The sequence below is a fragment of the Echinops telfairi genome, unplaced genomic scaffold, assembly GCF_000313985.2.
Source record: "Echinops telfairi isolate 266 unplaced genomic scaffold, ASM31398v2 ScPeMD7_7474;HRSCAF=8512, whole genome shotgun sequence".
Classification (NCBI taxonomy): Eukaryota; Metazoa; Chordata; class Mammalia; order Afrosoricida; family Tenrecidae; genus Echinops; species Echinops telfairi.
In genome coordinates this window covers 5,603,158-5,609,453 of record NW_022111378.1, presented here as the reverse complement: position 1 = coordinate 5,609,453, position 6,296 = coordinate 5,603,158, and the positions used below count along the sequence as shown (strand labels likewise).

Genomic DNA, 6,296 nt, shown 5'->3' with positions numbered 1-6,296 from the left:
TCCGGCCTTCGTGCATCCAAAGGCAAACTGTTTGCTCAAAATATAAAAAGCCCAAACACTCACCTTTCAGAACTGCAGGTGTAGTGGTTACAAGTTGCGATCTGCATGGTCGGCAGTTCAACACCAAAACCGGCTCTGAGGGAGAAACACTGGGCTTTCCACTCCCTTAAACAGGGTCTCAGACACTCACAAGGGTCACTACGAGTCAGCATTGACTCAATGGCAGTGGGTTTGGTTTTGATTTGGTTCCTTCCAAGGTGAATTTCCTATTCTGTTAGCAGTTCTGAGTGGGTCTGAATGCCTCTCAAATGCAAATACCCTGAGGATCAAAGACCTGTTTGAGGTTATTTCCATGGAAACACCCTATTTGTTTGGTGCCACCCAATCACCCATTGGTTTAAAACAAAACCCTGTTTCTTTTTGGCAATTTCTAACTCCCCTTTTAGCAAAAATCCATCATGTAGAGGCTGTAGGTGAGCTAATAAACTCTCTGTAATCCTAATTCCCAGTATTTATTTCTATCACACATTTATATCTATTTTACAACACTAGGTTGGGGGAATCAAAATCCATAGTACAGTCACCTAAACATATCACCCTAAAAACATAATCCTTTCAAATCATTCAAGTTCAATTTCCCCTTGTCCACCTTAGACTATCTCATTCATATGAATATGGCCTTGGTCCTGTGGTAGGGTGACTCCAGCAAGCCCTGGCCTTCTAACAACCATTTAAGCAAAAATAACCTGGCTACTTTTTGCCCCAGGCAACTGCAAAAGCAGCCAGCTTTTCTTGCCCACAGCTGCACATCCCTTTAACATCCCTGATATTCTGTTTAGTTATTACAAGTAAGAACGATCAAAGAAACCACTCCCAAATCAGAATGTTCCTTTCCCTTCTTTTCTTCTCTTACAAAATCCCATGCTTCACTGAGCCTGGATCCATTGCCACACATTCCATTCTCACCACCAGCTCATCACCATAAACAGCACGAGACACCACAGCAAGACCAATTGATACAGGCTGTGGTCACACATACCTCTACCCTCCATCTTCCTTTACCCTATTCTGCCACCACCGATTCCTCTCACAGCACTCTACTTCTCTGCGGGGTTCAACAATCTGTTGCAATGCATGCAGAACTCACAGACAATATTCACAATTATGGGAGTGCATTAAGGAAGTTAACAGATCACAAGTCAGGACCATAAACATTAAGAACACAGCCTTTGGTTCACAGCGGTGCCTTTCCTCAGCAAGCAACCACATTTCTTTCTGGTCTTCAACATCTCAGCCACATGGCCCCTTGACCTCTGCCTTGTTTCCTGGGCTGGGGAGCCCCTCTGCAGCTCGGCATCACAGTCTCAAGGTCTCTGGCCTCAGCACGGAGTTTTTTCTGTTCTGGTACTTCAGGTATAAGCATGGCATGGCCCTGCTGCCTCTGCCACTTCCAGCAGGGATCTCCCAAGGGCATTCTCTGGTGGTGGCTCTTCTGTGAGGTCCTGGGAACTCTGCCTGTTCCTGCTTCTGAGATAGCTCTCTTAGACACAGAAGAATAGCAGAGCCGACCAATCCCCTCTATCAGTGTTGCAAACACCCTATTTGTTTGGTGCCACCCAATCAGTTACTGCGAGGTATATAGAAAGTAATAGAGAAGCCAAATTAAGAAATTTACTTCACCACCCCACCCCAGCAGGCTCTTCCTCCCTCACACTTTCTTCCTTCCATCGGTTTACAATCATCTGACATACTATGCAGTTTACTCTTCAATAAACATTGTGCTCTTTTTGAAAACAAGCAAAGGGAAGGGAGGAAAACCTTTATTCATTTCTTTTGCTGCCTGTATAATAATAGGTCTTTGTTTCCTTACCAGCAGTATCTACGGAAGCCTAGGGAGCCAGTCTTGCAGCTGCCACTATGCTGCTGCTTATGGACTTCTTAACTGCTTGGAACGCCTCACGATGACATCGCCTCTGTGGAAACGGATGCTCTCAGAAATATGACATAGTCCTAATTAACAGAACTTCTGATAGCACAGACTCGAGGCTTGTTTTTGATTTTGCAGCATTGACGTGTATTCTTAGAAACTGACAGAATTATAATAATGTCGGTTGTTTTAACCAACAGTTGCTAGCCGAGTCAATTCAGACTCTGAGTGACCCTCTGAGACAGTAGAATTGCCCTCAGAATTCCAAGGCTGCAATCTTTATGGACGCAGACTGTTAGCCCTGTCTCCAGCCGAGCAGCTGGGGGGCTTCACTGCTGGCCTCTTGATTGGTAGTTGATTGGCTAACCACTGCACCACCAGCAGCCATACACATAACAAAAGTCAGAGCTGTAATCCGGGGAAAGAAGAACCTGGCGATTCTCATAGGAACTTCTTTTTTTTCCTTGGAGCAAACTTTCTTGTTCGAACTCTTATCTCATAAAAGAATTACGCCCAATGACATAACTTGTTACCCAGCATGCTTAGATTGCTGTTGCATGTTTTTGAGCGGCTTCCTACCCAGCATGCTTAGATTGCTGTTGCATGTTTTTGAGCGGCTTCCTCTTTTTCGCTGACCCTTTCCCAAGCATGTCCAAAGCACGTCAGACAAGCATCTTTCTCCAGCTCAGGAGGCTGGTTTGGTCGGTTCAAATTACCAGGGTTTGGGTTATCAGCCTCCTGAAGCAAGCCTAGCTCCTCTCAAGCAGATAGATTGCCACATGGCTACAAGAACGCGATCAAACATAACAAAAACCTTGAGGCTGCATGGGCAGTGTTTCCCTCTGTTATGCATTGTATCCCCGTGAGTCCGAGGGGATTGGAAAGTAGCTGACACATTACGGGCGAGCCGAGCACACACCTGACAGAAGAGATGACGTGCTAAAACGTAAAGGGATGGCGTGCTAAAACGTAAAGGTGCTTTGGGTGATAAGGAGGTGCCAAGGGAATCGAGGATACGCCGAGGAAACCAAACCAGCCTTAAAGGGAATGCCGGCCCCGACATCAATCGGCTCCCAAGGCACCCGTGGCAGACAGCAATCACGTTACCAGGGCAACCGCAGGTCTCGCGAGAAGAACGTCGCGCCTGCGCACTGCCGTTTCCGGGACATTTCCAAAGGCTTTCCGGGTTAGAGTTGCTTTAAATCCCCATCGCCTGGATGGCAGTTCGTTTGGCGTTCTGCTTTGTCGCCTGCGGGGCAGCTCTCTCCGCGGGATGGGACTTCACGTTGGGTCATGAAATGTGATGATCACGTTGCGCGTCAGCCGGCGCCCGAGAACGGCGCCGCGCATGCGCGTCCCGGACGCACGTGGAGCCGCCGCCTGGGCGAGAGCGGGTCCGTGTCGACTTGGCGCGCGGACGCTGCCCTCGAGGAGCGCCGAGCAGGTAGGAGCGGGCCCGCCGCGGGGTGGGGGTGGGGCCGGCCCGTTTCATGCCCCCCCCCGCCGGCACGCAGTGTGCACAGCCGGCCGGGAGGAGTGTCGCCGCCGCCCCGGGCCGCCGCGCCCGCGTGCCCTCTGAACATTACTGGGGCGCCGGGGACGCGAAGCGACCGGCCCTGGCTTTTCCGGATGGCACAGCGTAGCAGTGCAGTTGTGTAGGCTAGGCGGGAAGGTTCCCGGGGTGCCGAGATGAAACGCTGGGCTGTTAGCCCAAGGCTAGGCGGTTTCCACTTACCCAGCAGTTTGAACCCTGTGCGCAAACAGCCGTGGAAACCTCACGGGGCCGTTCAACCCACTAGCGGGCTTCATCCATTACAGCGGACACCACACCACCGCTCCTCACTGATCGACACGGTTTGGACGTTTTGAGTGATACTAGGAACCGTGCTAGTTGTGTGGTAGGGAAGGATGGACCCAATAACTTAGCAACTGAGAACGGTGCTGTCATCCTCTCCATCCTCGGCTGGTCCTACGACCAGCAGATGGACCAACCCTTTCAAGTATCCACTCTGCCACCCGAGTGCAGGCCACCACCATTTCTACCCAGACGACTTCTGCAACCGTGTTGCTTTCCGGTCTGCACACTCCCTGGCTGCCCACCCTTTGCCTTGAGTTGCAAAAACCTTTCCCTAACTCCTTTGTAGCCAGCCAATCTGCTCATCCGTAACCAGAATTGTTGACTTTTGTTTTGGATAGACTCCAAGCTCTGTGAGACCGGTGACTGTATGCGCCTTGTTAATGTGTATGGCTTGGTGTATTGTGGATAATTTGTAAATGCTGTTTCAGTGAAAAAGCGCTTTGGGCTGAGAGGGAGAGTGGCAGGCCAGGCAAAGCGACTATAGGTATGGACTTTAGACACTGGTGCCTTCTTCAAATAGTACTAGTTCACTGCTGGGCTGGGGTGTAAGGAGCAAGTAGCTGGTGGGGAGACAGGCCCAGAAAGTAGAGGGTTTGCACTTGACCCTGGAAGTAGTAGAAGGCCCCGAAAGCTGTGGAAGACACCTGAGGGAGGCCTTCTTCTCATTTCACTCTTTCTCCACGTTGTTACTTGTTATCTGACCAGGTGGTCACTGACTTACAGTATATTCTAGTTATGATGAACTGCACTTAGCCACATTCTTTTGGGGTAGGATGTGGGGAGTCCATCTTGTTATTAGTGATATGTTTGGAGGCTTCAAAAAGTTCCTAAATATGGAGCTAAAAGATAATAGAATTTTCCTACTAGCTTTTTGAAGCCCCTCTTGTACAATGTTTCAGGGTGCATTCTGGTGTTATAAATTTACAAGGGGTACCGAGAAAACCCTGGAATTTGTTTTCAAAGCTATGTATTCACTTTTTTTTTTTTTTTACAAAACAACCTTATCACCTTCAAAGTACCCACCATTTCACTTAATACATTCGTCTAATCCCTGATTCCATTCTGGGAAACATTTTTCAAACTCATCGGTTTGGGTGGCTGACAGCATCTCCTCGTTTTTTTTTTTCATTTTTTCTATGTCATCAAATCGCTGGCCATTCATGCCCCTTTTCATTTGCAAAAACAAAAAGGAGTCACATGGAGCAAGGTCAGGTGAGTATGTTGTGTGGTACAATGGAGGCATGCTGTTTTTTGCCAAAAACTGGTGAACTGAGATGGCTGCATGAGCAGGTGAATTGTCGTGGTGACAAAACCAGTGCCCATCAGCCACAAATCAGGCCTTTTTCCTTGCACACTGTTAAGCAATCTTTTCAGAACCTCTAAATAGGAAGTTTGATTAACTTCTGACCTGGTGGAATGAACTCCAGAAACTGAGTCGACATTTTCATCTGTTCGGGAAGTTGACGGACCTCCAGAACTAGTTGTCATCAATCAACATTTCACCTTTTTTGAAACAAGAAAACCACTTGTACACTTGAATTTTTCCCATAGGGCTGTCCTTGTAAGCTGTGTTCAACATCATTACAGTTTCTGCAGCATTTTTCCTGAGCAGGAAACAAAATTTCACAGCTATTCTCTGAAATCTGCCATCACAAAAAAAACGAGGTTCCAGTGAAACTGCTTTCAAGAAAAAATTCACTGTGACCAGAGAACCTTCCCAGGCAACGCCCCTGGGTGTCCCAACTCACAGCAAGTTGCTTGATGCTCACCTAGCAGGGAAAAATGTGTACTATAAAAGCTCTACTCTGCCAAGCACAGTTCCTAGTTTTGGGGGGTACCCTTTGTATATGTAATGTTTCTGATGCCCAAAGACAAAGACCGGATTTATAAGGATACTGGTAACGGTAGGCAATAAAAATGAAAGGCACAGAAGATTCTGTTTCTGCCAGAGCCCATTATAAGCTAGCCTCTTGTCTTGGGGTTATAATTCATGAGATTCTCCTTTTCACAACTTGGTTCTCTTTGTCTCCACACTAGAGTCTGGAGTTGGGAGGAGCTAACACGCAGCTTGCTATCCCTCCAGACTACATACCTGTAAGTACTGACCCCCTGCTGTTTCAGTGCTGACACATTAGCTCACCTGCAGTTTGGCAAGAGCTTGGCCATCCCATCCCATCCCATCCCATGTGTCTTGCCCTTAGCCACTGATTTCCCCGTTGTTGACCACTTCAGTTTAATTCCAGCTTCTGCCAACCACTTTGGGATGAGCTACTTTCCCCTGATGCTCTGAGCCTGGTGGTGGGTGGTAGTGGTAGAAGTGTGGGGATGCTCTGAGCCTGGTGGTGGGTGATAGTGGTAGAAGTGTGGGGATGCTCTGAGCCTGGTGGCGGGTGGTAGTGGTAGAAGTGTGGGGATGCTCTGAGCCTGGTGGTGGGTGACAGTGGTAGAAGTGTGGGGATGCTCTGAGCCTGGTGGCGGGTGGTAGTGGTAGAAGTGTGGGGATGCTCTGAG

General features: G+C 48.5%; 1 protein-coding gene across 1 annotated transcript in view; it reads left to right on the top strand.

Moving 5' to 3' along the window:
* The first annotated feature begins 3,143 nt into the window (after positions 1-3,143).
* The window catches only part of RPP38 (ribonuclease P/MRP subunit p38), a 6,331-nt gene continuing 3,178 nt past the window's right edge, over positions 3,144-6,296 (top strand). Inside the window, exons 1-2 of the mRNA XM_004714106.2 lie at positions 3,144-3,371; positions 5,823-5,879. The gene's annotated coding sequence lies outside the window, so the exon portion shown is untranslated. The remainder of the gene's footprint in view (positions 3,372-5,822; positions 5,880-6,296) is intronic.